Genomic DNA, 23,773 nt, shown 5'->3' on the forward strand with positions numbered 1-23,773 from the left:
CATTTACATTTTAAGTTCTGACATAAGCTTAATTAATTAATTAATTCAATCACTCATACAGTTATTTCACGTCTAACTCCTCCCTTTAGAATGTAAGCTTCTGTCCTTATGAGGCTTATATTCTAAAGAGAGGATTTAGAAATAAAATGATGTTTGCTCCATTTGAAGTTCCCAGTTCCCAATCTCTGCCTTTCCAATAGAAGTTCAACACATACACACATACACACAATAGATAAATATAGATAGATAGATACATAGATAGATAGATATCCAATTACCTGTGCAAACATTTTTTTGATATTTTTAGTGCAAAAGGATCAAAAATAAATTTTGTATAATACTAAACAAATTAAATATTTTTTCTCTTACCAAGGTGTTCATAAATTGTTTGTTTCCAAGGATAGAATAACAATGCAAAATGAATAGTAAGGAAGTAAATTATGTGGTTCATCTCATTGTCTTTCCACACCTGCTTAAGTACATCTTACCCTTTGTGTAAAAGAAGCAGTTTGTTCTCTCTGTGTATCTTTCTCTTTCCTCTTCTCCCTACTCCACATACACACACTCATATATCACAATTCATCCTTAAACTTATTTGTCAGATTTATGATTTCCATGTAAGCACTGCAATGCACCCTCTGTTATGCATATCTCCCCTGATTTGCATCACTCATGGGAATAATGAAATTTCTAGAGTCAGTGTTGCTCTTGTTGTATCTTTATAATCATCATCACATTATTAAAATAACAAAAGCAAAGTGCTCAGCTGTTTGGAGTGCAGTGCTAATGAGGCCAAGGTAGTAGGTTCAATCTCTGGGCAGGTTAATCACTACTTCACATGGAAAAAAATGGTTTTATAGCTATGCACTGCATCCTTTACCTCAACTAGCCATCTCACGAAGGTATATCATTGGATACAAGCAAACCATGGTGAGAGAAAAGGAATGAATTTAGGCAAATTCACAATTCAGTTAATACCAGGGCTACTTTCATAACTAGCTCTGTCATCCTGGACCCTAATCAAGGAGTGAAGCTTAGCAAGCAAGTAGAATTAACCTTGTATTTCAAGATACAGTTCAAGAATGTAAAAAATAAATCAGACGGAAACAGTCAAAGGATAAGAATAAGTACTAAATATTGTTAATAGGTACCATTTGGGGATGGCAATGGCAGTAAGTATACTAAACTCTTTAAAAATATTAGTTATGGTTTTCTTAAGTTATTTTCAAGTTTGCTATTAACTAATTTTTCAAAGCTGGTGTCTTAAAATAAAAATTCTTATTAAAAATAAATACAGGAAACTATTAGTTTATTTTAAAGTCCCTCATACAGCTACACAGGTTGTGCACTGCATGACGTAGAGGGAGCCTTTTACTTATGCTGTGATGTTGATGGGCCACACAGGGGTATTGACTTTTTAATCTTTACATTAGTTCTGTAACATATGCACTATTACCCAAATTGTCCTGTACACATGAGGAAATGGAAACTATTAGAGAGTAACTTGCTCGGGTCACACAGTTAATGAGTGTTGGAGACAGGATTCAAAGCTATTCTTCTTATGTTAAAAAAAAAGCATTACAATGAGCAAAATATTTTAAAATGCATTTAATTTAGGAAGGATAATAAATGAAACCTAGGAGAAACCTTCTGGGACCAGAAAGGAAGGTGACTTCATTACCTTTAAAAAAGCCCAAAGAGCAAAATAAAGAACAGTTTCAAGTCCTAAGGATTCCAGAAAAATAAACAGGCTGAAAAAGCACTGAATTTCACCAGTAATATTAGTCCATATATTTATCATAACATGTTTGTTTAGGGCAAACTTTAGCAAGGAAAACATGCAAAGGCTCACCTGTGGTTTGTTTTCCACTCTTTATTCTAGAGAAAGAGAGGCAGAATATTTATCTGTTTTTCATAACATTTCTCCACTGGTAGAAAGGGATGCTTGTACAGTGAACATATTGGACTCTACCATTGGCTACTCAGCCCCAAGTTTCCCAGAAGATACTTCAGCTCATCAAATTTGGAGATACTGCCCGAGAAGATGAGTGAGGTGACTAAATGTACTCAACAACTAAAACCTACATGTACATAGACAATTTGGAAACAGATGAAGACAAAGACCCAAAAAGGGAAATGCAGGACATCGTATTAAACCATAAACACCAAGTCTCCTTCCTGGACATTCTCCTTTTAGATGGATACACACTCGGATTACATTTAGGCTTTTCATCCCAAAACCCCATCCATGTCAGGAGAGAAGCAGCAACATCTGACATGGAGGAAGACTAAGAACTTAAAGTCAAAACAAACCAGATTCAAATTCCTGCTCAGCCACTCACCAACTGGGTAACTGTGGGTAAACAACACACTTTGGCCTCAGTTTCTTTACTTATCTTATGAGAATAAAAATACTCTCTTAAAGAATTACAAAGGTAAAATGAGATGGCTTCTGGGAAGCACCTGGTTAAATTTGCATTGATGATAAACATTGGTATGGCTATTGCTATTGTTGCTAGAAGAATGTAGGAAGATCAGTGGACCTAGAAAGAAACCTCCCACCCCCTTTTTTTCTCAGATTGGGAGAATGAATCAGACAAAACGGGTTTCTCCTTATGTAACACAGTGTTAAATCTCTTGACTTCAACTCTAAAATAGATTTAGCTTTGCCTATATCTTCATAGCTCTCCTTAAAGTTGGGTTATTGTAAATAAAAAGAAATATTAAGAAATGCAATGACAGGAAGAAAAAGATTAAGGAAGACTTTGATAGCAATGTGGTGTGTAGGCCCTTTCATGAAGCCCCGGGGGTGGAGAGCAGTGAAAATAAGCCTTTAAAGAGAAGGGAGAGCTTCCTTAGGATCTCCATTGAGAGGAGGACAAGACAGCTGAACCATTTTGAATGTTTCGTTTTTAGGAGTACAGTTGAAGAAGAAGTACATCAGCAAGCGCTTACATAAGGATGATATTGTAAAAATGTAAAGCGAGTCAATGATTTTGACTCCAAGACACCTTTTCTTTCTGATTTTTATGACTTGGATGAAAGCATTCGGTATAAGCTTCAGGAAAGGTATATTTTTCTAGTTAGCTTGGAATAAAAATAAACAGCAACAAGTCAAAGGAACTGCTGGTTAGACTTGGCAAAAATTGCCACTTAGAGGAACTTGATTGAGCGAGGCAGCCTGCATGCAGTAGTGCACATCACCTCTAATTCAGGATGTCGGGGAAATGGCAGTGTGCTGGTTAATTGGACATTAGGCTTTCCAAGTGTTTCCATCATTATGCAGCGCATATGGATTACCAATTTTCGGATAAATGAAATGCATGTGGAATCTTAAAATATTCAGAGACTGCCTGGCCTACTGCTTCCATTTTATAGATGAGGACATTTAGGCACTGTTAAGAATAATATGTGTGAAGTCACAGCTAATTAGGAATGTAACCAAGACCAGAACCCAGATCTCTACATCTTTAAGTCAATGTTTATTTCCACTACCCCGGGTGGTTATCGAACTCTTAATACTCTTGAATAATTTTTGGTGATTGAGAATTTTAAGTGCCTTGGAGGTAGGTCATCATTATTGATAATCTGTTTTCTTTACACCAGGATAGAAGTTATAGACAAGAGATTGGGCTAAATCTCCCCACTCATTTCAGTACCCCCAAACTTCCTGTTTGTAATTGTCACTCATTCTTCTCTTACCAACTGACTTGTAAATTATGCAAGTAAAATCGATTAGGATTTGTGGGTGTTGCCAAAACATTAGCTTCAGATGGAAATTTAGAAATAAAATATGTACCTTAATGTGCTACAGGTAATTTGGGGGAAATTTTCATTTGTGGAGGCCCCTAATTCTAAGGCTCTCAAGGCCCCCATCCCACCTTGAGACCCACACTGCTGTGGAAATACGTAGGAACATTAGTTTCATTTGAATATATAAAGTGAATAGTTATTTTACTCTTTAGTCATGTGCTTATGCTTAATCTCACTTATAAATATATATTATTCTCTCTGACACAGAGATAAAATTATGGGTTGGGGAGTCTAAGGCAGATTTCTAGAACAGGCTTGTCAAACTCTAATGTACATATAATCATCTTGGAACTTGTTTAAAATACAGACTCAGATCAAGTAGGTCTGGGGTGGGAATTGCTATACACATTTCTAAAATAGATGCTAATTATGCTATTCCCTGAACCATGTTTTCAATAGTAAAAGTTAGTATGAGTAAGGGAAAGGGTAGAAGCAGTAGAGCTTGATTATTTAGGAAATGTGACAGCTCTTGGCAGGGAAGTTAGGGGGTAGAGGGATCAACAAAAAAGAAAAAGTGCCCTGGCTGGTGTGGCTCAGTGCATTGAGTGCCAGCCTGTGAAGCAAAGGGTCACCAGTTAGATTCCCAGTTGGCACATGCCTGGGTTGCAAGCCAGGTCCCCAGTAGGGCGCACTTGAGAGGGAACCACACATTGATGTTTCTCTCCCTTTCTTTCTCCCTCCCCTACCCTATCTAAAAACAAATAAATAAAACCTTTTACAAAAAGGAAAAAAGGACTAAGGGACATTGACAATGGTCTGGTTATTGCAGTGGGGAGGAGGGTATAAGAGAATTAAATAGTAATGGAAAAATACAATAAAAATTAAATTATTAAATTAAATTAAAAAAGGAAAAGCAAGTCTCTGTAGTTGATCTACTTCTCACAAGAGACATAAATAATAACTATTCTTGATCCAAGTGTACAGACTGATTAAAGACTTGCAGGTAAAAGCCAGTATGTTGTCATACTACAAAGAGTGGTATGTGTATGTGTGACTGTATAAGCGTGTACTTCAGATATGCACCTAGTTGTGCTCTCACCAACAGCCCTCTACACTGCAGTCAGAGTAATCTTTTTAAAATTCTAAATCAGGCCTGACTGTATGGCTCCGTTGGTGCAAAGAGAGAGGTTGCTGGTGTGACTCCTGCTCAGGTGACATGCCTGGGCTGCCAGTTCAGTCCCCAGTTGGGGGGGTGCATGTGAAAGGCAACCAATCAATATTCCTTTTTAAAATTTTTAAAATTGTTGTTCAAGTACAGTTTTCTGTCTTTCCAGCCCACCCACCCAGCCCACCCCAGCCCTCCCATTCCCCCCCACCCCAGTTTTTGTCCATGTGTCTTTTATACTTCTTCCTGTAAACCGTTCCCCCTTTCCCCTAAAATTGCCTCCCCTCTCCACTCTGGACACTGTCAGTCTGTTCTCTAGTTCAGTGTCTTTGGTCATATTTCACTTGTTTGATTGTTTTGTTGTTTAGGTTCCTGTGAAAAGTAAGATCATGTGGTATTTGTCTTTCACTAAGTGGCTTATTTTTTTTACACTGATGTTTCTCTCCCTCTCTTTCTTCCTCCCTTCCCCTCTCTCTAAAAATAAATAAAATCTTTTAAAAACTCTAAGTTATTATTTTACTTCTTTTCCAAAAATCTTTCAGTAGCACTCCCCCCATTCTATTCGTTCAGACAATATACAAACTCTTAAAATAGCTTATGTGGTTCTCCTGGATCTGACCACTTCCCCATGTCTTATCATTCTTTTCCTTACTATCTAAGCTCCAAATATGACTGACATCTGTCAGTCCTTCAAATAGCATGTTTTCTCTCCCTCTCAAGTCTCCAAAAATACTATTAATTCTTCCTGAAACACTCTTTCTCTTCCCCTATCATAATTATCATTTTCACTTACTATTTCTTTTTATCCCACTGGGGAAGTCTTCCTTGATGCCCAGAGTCAAGTGTAAGAGTCTCTGCTATATGCCTACAGCACCCTCAGTGATATCCCCTGTAATAACTTCTCACACTGCCATGATCGGTTTACTTGAAAGTCTCCACCAGTGTACTCAACACTATAATCTTTTTGAGGATAGAGACCATTTTTTTAATTTTTTGTATTGTTTTGGGGTTGTTTGAATATCATTTTATCCTCTTTTCTTGGCTTGACCCTTTTTAGGCAAATAATTAATAACCATTGAATAAATAAATAAATGTGTAAAAACTGAAATTATGGATGGGAAAGTGGGTGAGGGATTGTCCAGAAAGATCAGAAAATGTTGACTGGGATAATGTGATGGAGTTTGGGGAGCCAGAATGTATTTTTCTAGAAGAGGAAGCCCAAGAGCATAAAATACCCACATTGAGCAAATAGAATTAGCAAAACTGAGGAAGTTTCAAAGGGATGGTAAAGAGGAATGTAAAAGACAAACATACAAATCTAATTGTGGTTTTCTTAGAGCTATTTCAACAAAAAATACATATAATATACTGGCCAGACAGAAAATCAGTATGAGACTAGAGGAATGGTAGAGCTGAAGAAGCTAAAATAAAATATCTTTCCAAAATACTTGTAGAAGCAAAGGATCACTACAGTGGAAAGCCTAAGCCCACTGACAGTGTACATTTAGGAGGTATATAATTACTTAAATAGTTTAAGACCTGAGAACAGGTTTGTAGTAGTTTGTAGAAGAAAACAAACTTTTATAACATCTTGGGTGACCCATATGACAATTAAGGACACATTGGTGAAATATTCTATGTCTAGAATAGAATAGGCAGGAAGAGAAGGGGAGAGATGTGAAGGGCTCCTAAAATAAAACTTGCCTGGGGTTTTGCGCATTTAGGGTAATTATTCATATATACAAGTTGGGGAAACACTCGTTAGTTTTCTATGGTGACACTTCTGACGCCGGGATTTGATTCCTCAGGATATCTCCTAAAATGTTCATTTTCAAATCATCTAATGAGTAGTGACCCTTCTGTCAAATAAAATATTACCTTTTGTGGCAGGAAAGAATAATCCTGAAAAGAAGGTTGAAAAGAAGCCTGTGGAGATGAACATCCAGTCCAGCCTCCTGGATCCTCCCCTCCCAACGTTCCACTGGCAGCAGAACCTCGAGTCTTTGAAATACACTTTCACAGTCCAATTTTCTCTATATATCAGGTTAGTTAGTCATAATCGCCAAACATTTAGTGACTTACATTTGTGTAGCCCATATGAATGGCTTATTCCACTGATATGTCAAAAGTTTAAATTCAGTTTTTATTCCAAATTATGTAATATTTTATATAGAATACATATCCACATATATATATAATATACACTTACATATATATGAAATTTTCTATATATCAAATATGTATATGCATGTATTTATCTCTCTATCTTTCTGTCTATCTCTCTGAATGGTTGAACTCTTTACCAGAAGATATAAACAAACACAAAGATTTAATACAGATCAAGATTTATTGGAAACAAAGAGCAATAATGGTAAGTTTTTTCAATTTTAATTTTGCTTGTTATCAATCACTTTCTAACAGGATTTTGTGTTTCTAATTTACTCTGGATCTTTTCAAGTCATTGACCTTGCCAGTAAGTGATCAACATGGATCGATAATGCATCTGACCTTTATGAAGGAGATCACCTAGAAGAGATTTTTAATAAGCTGTTCTACCTTAGCAGAGTACGTAACAGGCAGTTCCCACATATTTGTTGAAAGATGGACTTACTGAATGAGTGTTGGCTTTTGTTCTTGTTTTGAAATTTTTTATTTTACCATGCCATCCATAATAGAGTCTTAATTACAAAGCAAATTACTATGCCCCTGGAATTAAAAGGTCTAGGTTAAGTGCCAAACACAGACAATTTCTTGTTTGATGCTAGGCCCCGTTTTCATTTTTTATAAAGTAGGGGTATCAGGCAACTACTTGAAAATTATGCTATCTTAATAGTATCTGCATTTCTTTTGAGCCCTCCTTGTTCATAACTATTTTTTTTCTGAAAACAGTAGGCATGGTCTTATACCCTGGTATCTCCCCAGCCAGGAACATTTATCTTAGTCACAAGGCATGCCTCTGACCCCTACTTTCTAATGAGTATTTCATAAAAATGGAAAGGATTTAATTAACAAGCTCTGCTTTCTAGCAAAAATTACATTTGGCTCTGCAATTCCCAGGAACACCCCCCAAAAAATATTAAGCAAGACTAACTTTCAAAAGGTCTGAATATTTGTGTCTATTCCTCAAAAAATGCTTATGTTAAATCCTAACCCCCAATATGATGGTATTTGAAAGTGGGGCCTTTGAAAGGTGACCAGTTCATGAAAATAAAGTCTTCAGGAATGGAATCAGCACCCTTATGAAAGAGACCGCACAGAGCTCCCTTACCCTTTCTGCCACGTTAGGATATAGAAGAAAGTTGGCTGTTAGTGTACCTGAAAGTGAATGCTCACCAGACACCAGATCTGTGAGTACTGTGAGTTTAGACTTCCAGCCTCCGCAACTGCAAGAAAAAAATGTCTGTTGTTTATAAGCCACCCAGTCTATGGTATTCTGTTATAGAGGCTGGAGTGAACTAAGATAGTCCGTAATTGACTGTTTGTCTTGGGAATATCGGTTGCGCTCCCTGTTGATTGGTTGTATCCCTGAACTTTTGCACTGAGAACAATAAGAGATAATCTCTGTCAAAGTGCTGTAAAGGTGGAAGTGCCACATGGTGCATATACTTTATTACCAATAGGCATTCCATAAACTGCACCTGCAACACAGGATTAGGAACCGACCGCAGTATATAATGTAACAGATCATTTAAATGGTAGCATGCACTTTTTGCTTTTGCTTTTAAAAAACTTGTTCTTTACCATTTAAAAGTGCCCAGATTATACTGAAGCAGAAGGTTTATAATCTCAGGTTTCTGATTGATTTAGAGAGAAGAATATAGGAAGTAGCATTTGTCGAACTCCTTATTAAATGTCATATGAGTTTATTTAATCCTCACAACAGCCTTGGGAAGTAGATATTATCAATTCGATTTTATGAACCTGGATTCTAAAGCTCAGCCCTTTAATAACTTGCTCAAAATTATGTGGCACAAAAGCAATGTAGTTGGAATTTGAATCCAGGTGTGGCAGCTTTAAATCACAACTTTTTTCTCTAACATCATCCAGTTTTCCAAGAAATAGGAAGATAATTGGAAAAAAGATACAGAACTTTAAATTTTGACATAAACATATTTATATGTAGGTTAGGTTTATATATAATATAGAACACTAGATTTAGAATAAATGTCATATATAATAGGACACAGCATTTAACTCAAACCAGATAATTATTAACCCATGAAATACATATTTTGTAAGTGCATTTGCATGGTTGGTAATTGGGAGTTACTTAATTTACAACTGTAGCCAAAACACAATGTGTTTTTAATATTCCTCGCAGTGGTCATCTAGCTTTAAATAACCCGACCCCAAGGCCCAAGCATCTGCCAGCATAACTGCAGCTAAAAGCTGGACATGATATCCCTAAAATCTTGCTTAACACTAAAGACCCATAAAATTTATAAAAAGCTGAAGCATCAAATCTTTATTCTAGTATGAGTTCTGAAAAATAGAACAGTATGCTCTATAGTTCATTATGTTTTATGAATGTGATAAATCCATGTTCCCCGTTTAGAAGACAGAAACAGATGTCAGGAACTAGAGGTAAGCCTCATGAGTCTCAGTCCCTTGGCAACTGGATGTAAACTTTGAGACAGAAACCAGCAGAATAGCTAGTATCCCAGGAAATAATTGAATCACTCCAAGCTTTGATTTCCCTTGCTAAAAAGTGAGTCATGTGTACTGTGTCTTATGTTAAAATACTAATTCACCCCTAGCAATACGATCAGGTTTGAGTTCCACAGTCCACCCTCCACTCCACAGCAATGGTGGATCAATATTGCTACACATGTATTCTCACCCAAACACTCTGAAGATACAAAGTTGTGAGACTGTTTGACAGGTTTCTCATTTAGGACTTGTCCCTAGATAAAAGTAGGAATCATTAAATAGGCGCTGAGCCTGAAACAACAGTAATAGCTGACCCTCTTTTGCAGAGTACTTAAATAGACTAGACATATAGGTGTCAGATAATCATCATCATGTAGCATATATTTTAATTATTGTGCAAGTTTTCATAAATTTTGATTTCTATGAATGATATAAACATTTAGCCCAGAAAAGGATATTGTGGAAAGCTGCTGTTGCCCATTGAAATGGTTCACAAGATGGCATGTAATTAATGCTGCAGGAATGCGGCCATTAACACAATATAATGAAACATCAGATACCATTCAACAATAACTGAATAAGAAAACACAGGGGCAGAATATGACGCGTCTGATTCAGCCCCATCAACCAAGAAGTAACCCCTATATTTTAATGAGTACTTATCAGGTACTAGTCAGCACCTTTGCATACATTTTATCCTTTGTTCTTAGTAAAACATTTCAAAGGTAGCCTTATTTTCCTTATTTCTCAGATAAGGAAACTGAGGACCTCTATGGAGTTAAGAAATATTTCATAGGTATGAAAAGAATATTGGTATGAGTGTATATGTCTGTTTTCTGGCTGTGGTTTGATGCACCTGCCCAGCCTCAAGAAACTCAAGATCTACATTTCCTCTAGGTCAAGGCTGACTGACAACACAACTTGTGTACTTGTACTTCATAAAGACTGGGATCTAACCAGGTGAGCATGACTCCGACTCCTAAGTTTTTTCACAATTCTGCTTTATGAAATAATCACCCCTTTTGGGGGCATATACCAGCATGTACTTATCTGCTCTTCATACACTATAGGTTACTTATTGCTTGTTCCTCATTTTGCACTCTGATTTTCTTAATGATATTGTTCCATGTTTGCTACCCTATCTTCTAGATCTTGTCCTGGAGGAAATGTGCATCCTGTGTTTTTTGAGTCAGGGAAGCTATATTAAACTTCAGACAATAGAGAAACATATACACATATCTAGCAATTTTCTTTGATCTGCATTTATATGCCACCCCTTACTTTATTGCACTTGGATTTTAAAAGTACTTTCTATATTTTACTGACAATAAGATGACATTGACTGTAGACACATCAATGAATATTTTATGAGTCATCATGAAAGAAACATAGATGACCAATTAAGTTATAATGTAATGCTTGCTTCTCAACGACTCTAAGATGTAATTTGATTTCAGAAATATTAATTTGTGAATCAAATCTGTGCCTTAGAATTGGTGAAATATGGTCTATCATGTAGTTCTCATAGCACACCATATTGGTAAGTTTCTTTGCATGGGTTTAATTTACAGATGCACAGTTTACCATTCATCTACCCTTTATACAATTCCAGCTCTAGTGTGTGTGGATAGGCAGGCTGACCCCATGGTTTATCATACAGACTCTGGAACCATTCTGTCTGAGTGCCTCTACCATGATGTGCCTCTACCACTTACTCGCCGTAAAACCTTGAGAAAGTTTCTTAATCCTTTAGTAGATCATATTTCTTTTCTCTAAAACACAGATAATAATAATAAAATCTAACTCATAGGGTTATTGTGAGGATTAAATGAGTGAAACTGTGCCTTGCACATATCAACTACCTAAAATGCATTTACTATTAATATAGCTGTTATGATTACAGAGTACATGAAGATGTGAGCCACTTTGAACTCCCTATGCAAATCTTCACAATGCCCAGGGGACTCCATCTCAACTTCAAGATGCAAACCTTTACAAGCGTGCAGCTGTTCCGGACTTCAAGAATGCATGCAAAGCCCATAATCATGCCAGTTATGTAACCTGTCATGCAAGCCTCATCCTTCCAAAGCATGTATCCCCAGAGGACATATATGGTTATGCACAGAGAACCTGCTGTCTCCTAAGTAGACCCACTTTCCATAAATTTACAATTAATATTAATCCTGATCTTGAAAATAAGCTGTGAACCGAAGCAAATTGCCTTAAAAACAGATTTTCATTAATGAAGAGATTCACTGTATGCTTCTCCCTGACTACCATCCTCTCTTGGCTGTTGTGAGAAACCACAAAGCATCTTCTCTGGTGAGATCCATACTGTGACTACTAACACAGCAGGGGGGGCACTTTTTTACTTAATTAGGGGAGAAATACCTGTAATGGCAGAACCTCATTCACCTCTGTCATTCATTTCCTCTCTGGTCACTTACTGTGATATTGCATACTGATACAGCACCTCCACATAGCCATGTATCTAACAAGTGTACCAGCTCAATGCCTAGGCAACCTTTAACCTTCCATCTGTCCTCATGCACACCTGGAACATCAACACGCATGTTGGTTCAACTCAAGCATTCACTGACGGTTGAGTATGTTTATAGACTCCCCAACTTGCCCATTCCTCCAGCTTGTGCTCCTCCTCTCTGACTCATTCTCCTTGCTTACACTCACTTGAGTTGTGTTCTTCATAGAGGTGGATACATTTACCCAGGGCTTTAGCAATAATATCTTTTTTCTTTTTGTATATAAACTGCTGTTCTCTTAGATACTAGGCAAAAATAATCTGGTGCCCAGTTTCCAAATATATCTCAGATGGGCTGATGAAATAGTATTTTAGAGGAAAAGCCAAAGTCACTTATCAAGAACAAGTGAAAATAAAAGCACCACCCTATGTCTTCCTCTTGTTCATCTCTTCTCTATTTACTATTCTTAAATATAAGGACAGGGAAAGACAGCCTGACATTGCAGAGTCAAGTGTAATATATCACCTAGTTTTGTGTAATATCTATGCATACTGTATATTGATAGATAGGTATTCATAATATTTATTCATAGAGACAGGTAACAAGTGTAAATCATGAAGCATGAGATTGTCTACCTATGTGCCTATGTCTTAGTGAAACACATACTTCCTTAACTTTGATCCTTCTTCATAAAATCCTTAATCATCCTAGAAATTAGTGATAGAATAACCTCATTTCTTTAGTATTTGACATGTTACCCTAAAGAGATGTCCAGTTAGTAAGGCAAGTAGTAGTGCTAGAGGTGCAAATGATGCACATGGTCACAGATGTGTATTGGTTTATTAAACCTCCCCATTTGAGCCATCATAGTTGTTTATTATCCATAACAACACAGGAAATTAAAGTTCCTGTCACTCATGATAACTACCAAGGAAGATCAAGGCCCTGTGCTTAGTAGCATTTTGAATTCCAGCCTTATCTAATTTTTCTCTTTAAAAGTGAATTCACCTTTTCCTTTATATTGGGGATCCCCTCACCTGAGTTTTCCCACCTCTCAATTGAGACAGCATGCTACTACTGGTTTCTACTACAGTAAATCATCTGTCATCTCAGTTCTCAATGATTTTATGGCTTAGGCAAGCGACCATTAGACTAACACTAGGTGCACAGAAATTATTTCAGTCCCTGCTTAACACAGGAAATGATGAGCATTCCTACTGGTCTTTGTTTTTTCTATTTCTCCCTTTTCTGCCCTTGAAGTTTTTCTTGCTCACGTCATGATGAAAATAAAACTCGAGCCATGTAAGCACAGACTTAGGACAGAGATGGGAGGTAGAGGCAGGTGGGGCAGGGGAAAGTGGGGGTGGGAAAATGGAGACAACTGAACTTGAACAACAACAACAACAACAAAAAGACGAATCAAAATTAAAAAAAGCCAAAGCTCTAAGGATTATGTCCCTGGTCCCAGTTAATCATATGTAAGACTCTGGCTCTTATATTTGAAGTAGGTCACAGAGGCAGGGATTTCCTTGTTCTGGGTTCCTAGCACTTTTCAGTGTTTTGAATGTGATTCTTATGGGCCAGCATTATATTAGTGAAGCTCTGAAACATGGGGCTCAAGAAGGTCTGCTGAAATGTCTGGGGGCAATACAGAAAATTGTCTGCCACCTTTATGGGACTTACCACAAATACAGCTATACATTTATTCACTTTTAACAATGTGACAAGTATGAACAAGCAGTTACTATGTGCCACCTTTGGGTTAGACACATGGGATACAAATCTTCAAGATCATCATATTTTTTGAACATTTACTACATATCAGACATTATTCTAGGTTCTTTACTTTTAATAAATACTAAGTAAATTATTGTTTCTATACTTGAGAAATGATTATGTCCAGGAACTTCCATTCAGGGGTGTTGGGACTGAGAAAATAGCTGAGATTTATCACTAATTTTCTGTGATTGGGATGAGAGTAGAATTTATTTGGGATCTCCCACCGTACAATCAATCATGTCATAGGCAACCCATACTGTATACTTAATCAATTTGCTTTTGTTAAGTTCCAGACCTTTTGAGGTGGTGATGTAGAGGCAGCAAGGCCAGCAGAGCACCAGGACACCATCCTGAGGGACCTAGAGGTTTGCCTTCTATCGCTCACATGCATATACCATGTACATTAGGCCAGTTGAATATTTCCAATAATGCTGTCATTGCTTTCTAAAAAAATATGAATAAAACACTCCTGACCTGGTTACTCATTTTGAGAAAAAAAAAACAGTGTTAATCATGAGACATGACATAAAATTCAAAAAACAGCCAAATGGGAAGTAGTTCAGAAGAGGGCTGCTATGGTCTCTATCACCCTTTCCTGCAATAGAGCATTTCTTTCTAAAAATTAATGTCTAAAGGGGGAAAAAACAAAAACAAAATCAAGAGACACAATTCTGCAGGCAGAACATGAAGCGCATGAGATGTGAATAAGAAATGCTGAACAACTCAGCAGGACCATTATTTATTTGTTTATTAAGTTTTCCAGTATAGTAGATTGATCTGAAAATAACAAAACGTTCATGAAGCATGAAGCATTTCCTAAGCTTTCAATTAAAATGAAATAAAACAAAACGCTGGATGTGTGTTCATTGTAGGAAATCTCATTAGGGCACCGGTCATCCCAGCCCAGCCTGGCCTCATTATCTTGTGTGGTTACTTCAGCTCACCGCCCAGCGCCTCTGTTCAGGCACCAAATTTAAGTGGTGCAGCTCTTTGCTAACGTCGGCTCTGCTCTCCAGAGTGGAACATATCACAGTGATCTTTGAAGACAAAGGCCAGCACTGCGACCCCACTTTATAGATGAAGAAAATGAAGTGCATCAAGTGCATTTCCATAGGGTCCATTGTAAAAATTAGGAATAAGAGCTCAGGAAAACTATATTAATTCCCTGATACATTTTGGCAACTCTGTGCTTGTACTGGGGGGGGGGATTCTTTTTTGCAAGTGGTTTGAACTCAGAGAGGGAAGTGGTGAAATAAGCAAAGCATAAAGTGAAGGAAAAAAAAAAGGGTAGAGAGCAAGTCAGAGAATGAAAGAGATCACATTCCGGTAGTTCAATGCCAGGGAGCGTGGAGCATGGTAAAGCCTTGGCAGTGGGAGATGGCATGAAAACTGTGATACTGGGATTTATAATAAGAAATACACACTTGGTCTCCATTTCTGTTTTAAAAGAAGCACATAACTTCTAACACCCTTGGAATTTCCAAAAGTGATAAGCAATAAAGATGCTTTGTTATTCCTTACTATCTCTTTTCAAGCACACCTGAGGTTACATTAATGAGGTGACTGTTGGAAAGCCCACTGAAAATGGGAGCTGTTGCCAGGAAAAACAACAATATGATTAGAGGATTGGGACTTTCGCCCCCACTCCTGACCTCTGGGGAGGGGAGAGGAACTAGAGATGGAGTTCATTTGCCAATAACCAAACATTTAATCAATCATGTCTACGTAATAAAGTTTCCATAAAACCCAAAAGGATGGTTGTGGGAGAGCTTCTACATTGCTGCACATGTAGCCATTTGGGGAGAGGGCAAGGAAGCTCCACGCCCCTTGCCACATGTGCCTTGCCCCATATAACTCTTTTTGTAATTCATGGGTAATCTACTAAGAAAAATGTTTTTATGAGTTCTATGCACTGTTCTAGCACATTAATTGGGGAATCATGGGATCATTTGATCTAGAGCTGGTGAATTCAGAAGAATAGGTAACAACCTCGCCTTTTAATTAGCCTCTGAAGTGAGGGTGGGGATGTCCTCTTGTTAGACTGAGCCCTTAACTCGTGGGGTCTGACCCTATCTCTAGGTAGATAGCATGAGAAGTGAGTTGAATTGTAGGACACCAGATGATGTTGCAGAATTGCTTGATGTGTGGAGAACCTACAGGTCTGGTGTCAGAAGTGAAGTTGTATTGTAGTGGACTGTGAGAGAAAAGAAGGCACAGCAGGAACTTTGAACTCCCTCTCAACAGACAAACAAAGGGAATGTCTGCAGGATCAGTGTACTTTCTGAGTTCCAGGAATATTTAAAAATAATAATAAAGGTGTTTAGATTACAGCAGCCCACAGGCACCCACAATCAAAAACAGAAACTCAAGCCAGCCCCATGATGGTTTTCTGTTCCTAGATGTAATGATCTGTGTGTACTTTTTTTTTTTTGACTAGTAAAATCTCACTAATGTACATATCAGAGGTACTCACATTTGGTGTTGGTTTGCTATTATCTTTCTTAAAAGCACTTCTATTTTTCCCACTCCCCTGAAAATATGAACTGCACTAAAATAATTTGTAGGCCAAATTCTCATTATACTTGGAGAAATTCCAGTTGTGGACAGTGTTCACCACACCTGAAAAGCCATTGGAAACCCACATCCAATGGAAACATTACATAGAAATGGTGCGTATTTATAACCTGAAATGGCTGCAAGAGAAAGCCAGGGCGGGTTATAGATGGAAGCCTTACAATTCCTATCTTCTGTTTTTCCTGGTGTTAGGGCAAAATTTCTCGTATCATCTAAAAAAAGCAATGGCTCAATAGTGAAATTTAAAAAAAAAACATTTATCCATAAGGCAAAAATAGAACTCTTCCTCCTGAACTTTACTCTTCTCATCTTGTTGATGAACCACAGTGAAGTTTAGTTGGAACAGCACTGGATTAGGAGTCAATTAGAATTAAAGCAACTGTATTCAGTCCTAGCTCAACAAGTGAATAGTTGTGAGATCTCAAGCAAATCATTTAGTTTGAAGTAGGGCTCTTTGATGTATAAAGATCCTTAATCTCCAGAAGAGCATGCTATACAAGGAGGCACTTCTGGTATATGGTTTAGGCTCTACCACTTCCTACTGAGTTAATTTGGGCAACTTTCTTAGCCACATCTGCCTCAATTTCCTCCAGATAGAGGTACACATACCTCTTATGTCTTGCTGAAGATTCAGTGAGATAAGGCTTCTGAAGAGCTTACTGTGCCACCTGGCACAGGTTAAGCACTCAATGATTTTGGCTAGTCTTGTTATGATGATGCTTCATTATCTGCAACAGCAGTATTTCCTGTATGCCTGGTGTGTGTCTTTAGCCAGACATTTTACTAACAGACAGATTGAGTAAGTAATGATTTGGAACAATCAGGACTGTAGGCAGGTTTAGGAAGGATCGTCTGGCTGATTGCTGTTGTGTTATTTTTCTTTCTTTTATGACCCAGAACCAGTACTTACTGGAGCAATATGTATTCACAAATTGCCATCCAGGAGTTGGAAGGCAAGGTGTTATTTAAAGGCTGCTCGTGGTGTCTAGATTGGCATTCTGCGGTTACTACACAGAAAACAGTAAACTGTTGGAGATGGGTCAATTTAACCAGTGTGATTTGCTTTGGTATCTCAGATCTATTCCAGGTATTCAGGATAGACAGGGACAAATGAATACATAAATGAAAAGCCAAGATATGTTCGTCTTAGAAATGCTTTAAGTTTAGCTACAAAAGACACTCACAATTGAAGTAATGATGTCTACTAACAAACACTATAACTATGGTTATGACATTATTGAGGCATATGTAACCATATATTTGAGGGAATTTCCCAGAAAAGGAAGTTTCAGTTAAGCATACATTTTTTCAGGGAATCCTCTTACTTAAAATGGATTGTGTTCACGTACTTGAGGAAACTTGGAATTTGTCTTAATAAAGTATATAAAAGGGATGGATAACAGGAAAGAAAGAATTAATACAAAAAAAACCTGTCTGAAAACCTCTGAATATTTCAGAGGCAGCATTTGCAGCACAGTAAGGAGGTATTGTGGAGAAAGTCTTCACTGGCTCAGGCATAGGGAGGCGGATTATATTAGATCAGGGGAACTCAAGGTCTTCATGTTCCAGATTTTTGGTTTTAATTTATAAGGTATTAGTTTGATATTGCAGAGTTTTGTACAAGAAAGAAACATACTGAAATAAGTGAAAAATCCAATGGAACCATATAAAATTGCCAATATCTGACCATCTTTGATCTACCAAAATGATAAATTCATATGGTTCTAACTAATATCCTAAAATTGTTCTGTTATTTGGGTCAGAGGCAGGGAGATTGGCCTGTAGGCTAAACATATCATGCAAAGATGCAATCTCATGGGCTTTGTTAAAGATGGGTGTTTTGGACAAGGAGAAAAGAGTGAATTTTGCTGACATAGTTTTGCTTGAGTTTCCTTAACCTCTATTTCCTATTTCTTTTTTTCTTGTCTTACTCTTGAAAAAGAAAAGCATTTGTTTTCTCACATCCTTCTGGGTCCAATTACAATGATTCTGAACTCTTAGCTGCTTGACCTGTGGACCCTGTATAGAGCACTGTGAGGCCCCCATCTTAGAGAGCAGTGGAGAGAAGCTCAGTTTTCTAGGCTAAGGTTGTTGTGCTGTGTTTGACAGGGGAACTGCAAAACATGTGGATAAGCACAGCCACTGAGAACCATCTTCTAGTCTCATTATCGGAGATCTTTACTGGATTTGAACAAATGCTGCAAGTCAGGAAACCAAAACTTCTAAGGATATTCTTGGTTTTAAACATACTAGAAAGAGAAAACATGGATTCTTATCTAGAAGGGTTTATGAGGCCTTGTACTTGAAATAGTCAAATTTAGAAGTTGATGAAAGGATGTACGTGTAACTAATAAAATAAAAATATATAGCCACTCAATTATTTTCAACTTCCAAAGGTAATTTAGGGTACTGTTTTGGGATTAGGGAAAACTTAATTTCTTTGAACAATCTCAGCCCTTTTCTAACTCTGTATATAGGTGTACAATACACATTAGACATCTAAAGTGTATCTCTGGATACCTACCCTGGCATACATTAACAGTGGCCAGAGAATGTGGAAAGCCATGTGATCTCTGTTCTCCTCTGGACTAACTATAAATTGACTTCTTTGTCACCTGTGGAAAAGATGGATTTTCCCTCTTTGCTCTGGTCAGTAACTCAGAGCAACACAACATTAGATACTGGGTGCCAGAACAAATCCCTTTGACAAGACAAGTGTTAAACAATTAGTTGGGAAAGGATGAGGCACACTTATGTGTCTGAATGTGTGCAAGTATGTGTTCATGTGTGTGCATGCATGTATGTGGGCATGTGTATATTAATTCTTTATTTATTTCAATGCAACATCTCTCTTTCTTTCTTTCTTTCAATGCAACATCTCTCTCTTTCTTTTCTTCCTTCCTTCCTTTCTTTCTTTCTCTTTTTCCCTTCCTCCCCCTTCTTTCCTCCCTGTCTTCTGATCTCCCTCTTCCCTCCCTCTTAAGTTACAGAAAAGAGAGGGGGAATAAATGATAAATATAGAAATTTCTCTTTCTAATAACATAAGATCATCTTTAGTCAGATCTATGAGCCTGGCCCTGTTGATGTCATTTTTGCTGACACATTCAACTCTCAGTGGTCCTTCATAGGCTGAGTGAAATGGATTTAAACCTTGGATGCTTAGCAGTTTGGGAATGTGGGCAGTTGCACTTACAGCCAGAAGCACAAAGAACAATATAATTACACATTTTGTTTCATATTTCCCTCATACATTTTAGCATCAGACTCATCAGACTATTATTTGCTAAATGGGTCATGTTTATTAGTTTTGTTTCACTAGCTTGACTATGAGCTCCTAGATGTCAGACATGTCTTTGTTTCCTTCACAGTGTGTTGTGCAGAGATTAAATAAACATTAAAGTTCTGTGAAAGTGAAACAATACAGAAAGAAAATAATATGAGGAATATAGAAAAAATGAAGGCAAGGGAGAGTACAAGACATAAGATAGAAAAAAGCAATTTGGGCAATGCACCCAAAATCCACCAAGAAAAATGCATGCATTCATGGTTAGTGTCAAGCACTGAACATTATTGACTAGGGTCATTTCTTTCACTTATTCCTTCTTGTCCTCTTTCCTTTCTCTTTCTCTAAATAAAGGCTCAAAAGAGAGCATAACAGTTCTCTCTTTTATTAGTACACTAGTTCAGCAGGGTGGCCACACTGTGGGTTACAGGTGTGGAGAAGCCTGGACAGAACTAGTCTATTTTAACAACCAGGGGAAAGGGGGAAGGGTTTACAGGAACTAGTATAAAGGACACATGGACAACAACTAAGGGGGTTGGAAATGGGAGGGAGATAGGAAGCACTGTGGGAGCACTTTGGGTTGAGATGGGAATAAAAGACAGAAAACTTGTACTTGAACAACAGTTAAAATGAATAAATAAATAAATAAATAAACCTGGTACCGTGTCTGCAATCCTGGTGGAGGCTAGAGGGCAGCAGAGCTGTACAATATGTACTCTAAACCCAAACCCAAACCCAGGCCAAGGCCTCTGGTCTCTGCCCTGTCGCCGGCTTAATACGTCTCTCTCTCTCCCTCTTTTTCTCATTTGCCCTAGTATTTTACCCCTTCCTGAAGGCACACACACATTGAGAATGGTTAAGAAAGAAATGTATCATGATATATTTTTTAATCTTTTGTTGTATTTTTTTCATTACCATTTTCAGTAGATGAGTGGATAAAGCATCATGACTTATTAAAGACCTATTCTCTCCTATCCCACTAAAGAATGATTTTTTTGCTTTCAACACTTTTAAATCATTGTTCACTCAAAGGAAACATCTGTTATTTCCTCAACCCTTTTCCAAAGGGAAACATGAAGCCCAAGTTAATGAAGTACCCCCATGTGTGACAGTCTGCTTTGTTGAAAAGCAGATAACTGTATGACCTGTCCGTTTACAAAGAGCAAATTGAAAATTATGACATGCAGCTGAAAAATAGTGAAGCTGATGAGGGGCCATTGGTTCTCAGCAGACACAATTTCAGATCAATTTGACTTCCTCTTCTTTCCTTTTATTCCACTTTCTGTTCTTAATCCTCTCTTACCTGATTATGGTTTATTAGGCCCCTTTTCTTTCTTTTTTAAAATATATGTTATTGATTATGCTATTATAGTTGTCCCATTTTTTTCTCCCCTTTATTTAACCTCACTGATCTGTACACCCCTTCCCATCAGCATTCCATCCACACCCTTAGTTCATGTCCATGAGTTGTACATATACATTCTTTGGCTTCTTCATTTCCCATACTATTCTTTACCTCCCCCTGTCAATTTTGTACCTACCATTTATGCTTCTTATTCCTTGTACCTTTTACCCCATTCTTCCCCCTCCTCCTCCCCACTGATAACCTTCCATGTGATCTCCATTTCTGTGAATCAGTTCCAGTTCTAGTTTGCTTAGTTCATTTTTGTTTCTGTTTTTTTTAGAGATGGTTGTTGATAGCTGTGAATTTGTTGTCATTTTACTGTTCATATTTTTGATCATCTTCTTTTTCTTAGATAAGTCCCTTTAATAATTCATATAATAAGGGCTTGTTGATGATGAACTCCTTTAACTTGACTTTATCTGGGAAGCACTTTATCTTCCTTTCCATTCTAAATGAAAGTTTTGCTGGATAGAGTAATCTTGAATGTAGGTCCTTGCCTTTCATGACTTTGAATACTTCTTTCCAACCCTTTCTTGCCTAGATTTCTTCTGCGAAATCAGCTGATAGTCTTATGGGAACTCCTTTGTAGGTAACTGTTTCCTTTTATCTTTCTGCTTTTAAAATTCTCTCCTTCTCTTTAATCTTGGGTAATGTAATTATAATGTGCCTTGGTGTGTGCTTCCGAGGGTCTAAGTTTTTTGGGACTCTCTGAGCTTCCTGGACTTTCTGGAAGTCTATTTCCTTTTCTAGATTGGGAAGTTCATTATTTTTTCAAATAAGTTTTTAATTTATTGCTCTTCCTCTTCTCCTCCTTCTGGCACCCCTATGATTTGGATGTTAGAATATTTAAAGTTGTTCCAGAGCTTCCTAAGCCTCTCTTCATTTTTTGAATTCTGTTTCTTCATGCTGTTCTGATTGAATGTTTATTTCTTTCTTCTCCCAAACCATTGATTTGAGTCCAGGTTTCCTTCCTGTCACTGTTGGTTCCCTGTATATTTTCCTTTATTTCACTTTTCATAGCCTTCACTTTTTTCTCTACTTTGCAACCATACTCAACCATTTCTGTGAGCATCCTGATTACCAGGGTTTTGAACTATGCATCTGATAGAGGTTGGCTATCTCTTCATCGCTTAGTTGTATTTTTTCTGGAGCTTTGATCTGTTTTTTCATTTGGCCACATTTTTTGTCTCTGTGTGCCCATTAGTTAGTAAGCAGTAGAGCTTTAGGTATTTGCTAGGGTATGGCTACCTCATTGCTGCATTGTGGTGCTATATGTGGGAGAGGGGTCCAAGAGGGAACAATGTCACTTCCCCTGCTACTCACAAGCAAATTGGGCCCTTCTGGTGCTGATTCCTGGGTGGATGGGTTTGTATACATTCTAGGACCCTTCGTATCTCTCCAAGGAACTCTCCTATGAGGCTGGGAGTTTCTCCTGCTGCCACAACCCCCACAGGCCTTACAGTCAGAGGTTTTGAGGCTTTATTTCCCTGCACTGAACCCCGGGTTGCATGGTTTGTCTTGCTACTGAGTTGTTTCTCCTGGTTTATCCAAATGCAAATGCCTACTCTGTCAACCACTGCCTTGTGAATTCTCTTTGCCCCAGCTGCCCATCTCTGCCCTTCCTACCAATTTGGGTGAATGTTTCTTTTTTTAATTTCTTGATTGTCATGCTTTCATGCAGTTCCTTTTCTGGCAGTTGTGGTTATTTTTTGTTTTTAAATTTGAGTTGTACTCCTTTTGTTTGTGTGAGGATGCAAAGTGTATCTACATATACCTCCCCCTTTTCTTTCTTTTAGTATTTCCTCTCCTTTACTTTCTCAAACTCACTCTTGTGAGTTTTGTTGCAGCTCCATTTCCCTCTCTCTCTGCCTCTTCCTTGTCTGCTCCCATAGAGAGTTATGCAGCTTGACTTCATTAGCTCACAGTTCCAGAGCAGGTGGGAAGGGGGCTCTGTCTCAGCTTATAAATAGGCTAAGACATAGCCCATTGTTGTGGGCATAATGAGTTCTGCTTTTTTCTTAGTCCTGAGTAGCACCCTAACAGCTCCATTACCTCTGCAAGCAGGGAGATGTTGTTTGCTTTCAAAGCCACATGTCCTGGCTAAAAGCTTACAAATCCAATAAAGTCTCCATCATGCCAGCCCTCCCCTCCACATCTCCTCCCACCCCTGCATATGAGGCTGCTCACACAGAAGTCACTATTATTCATCAGAATAATGCTTCTAACCTGCTTCCGTCCACTCTGGTATCTAGCTAATGATGGGGGAGCGATGTGATTTCAGTGTTGCCCTGTCTTCCATAGGAAGCATGTACATAAGAGAGACTGGGGCTGAGGAAGAGGGGTAAAGGATAGGTATGTACAGTAGTGTTTTCTCTGTAAGAGTCATATTTACCTTTCTGTAGTATTCAGAATTTATTGCAGCTCTCTGAGAGGCTATCAAGAGGCACATGTCTCTTCTAAAAAGGGACACACTGACCACTGAGATCACGCCAAACATGTTAACTCGATTTTCCTCTCCCTAGCTCCCCCTGGCTCTCTCATTGCCCTTCTGTCATCCCCTTGGTCTCTGTCCTTCTTTCTTTGCCTTCCTCTCTCTGTTAATGCCATCATTAACTCAAGGCCCTGAAGTTATTTTTCCAGCAAATTGTGAAAGGGCTTACATGGATAAACTAAAATTGACTCAG

The 23,773-nt window shown here is 37.9% G+C and overlaps 1 long non-coding RNA gene across 1 annotated transcript in view; it reads left to right on the forward strand.

Annotated features, from left to right (window-relative positions):
* LOC128627062 (uncharacterized) overlaps positions 1-12,431 on the forward strand; it is a 72,303-nt gene extending 59,872 nt beyond the window's left edge. The window contains exons 3-6 of the long non-coding RNA XR_008391140.1: positions 6,809-6,962; positions 7,225-7,289; positions 10,466-10,528; positions 11,472-12,431. This is a non-coding gene — a long non-coding RNA (uncharacterized LOC128627062). The remainder of the gene's footprint in view (positions 1-6,808; positions 6,963-7,224; positions 7,290-10,465; positions 10,529-11,471) is intronic.
* The last annotated feature ends 11,342 nt before the right edge of the window (positions 12,432-23,773 follow it).

The sequence above is a fragment of the Artibeus jamaicensis genome, unplaced genomic scaffold (assembly GCF_021234435.1).
Source record: "Artibeus jamaicensis isolate MK-2021 breed Jamaican fruit bat unplaced genomic scaffold, CSHL_Jam_final contig_3126, whole genome shotgun sequence".
Lineage (NCBI taxonomy): Eukaryota > Metazoa > Chordata > Mammalia > Chiroptera > Phyllostomidae > Artibeus > Artibeus jamaicensis.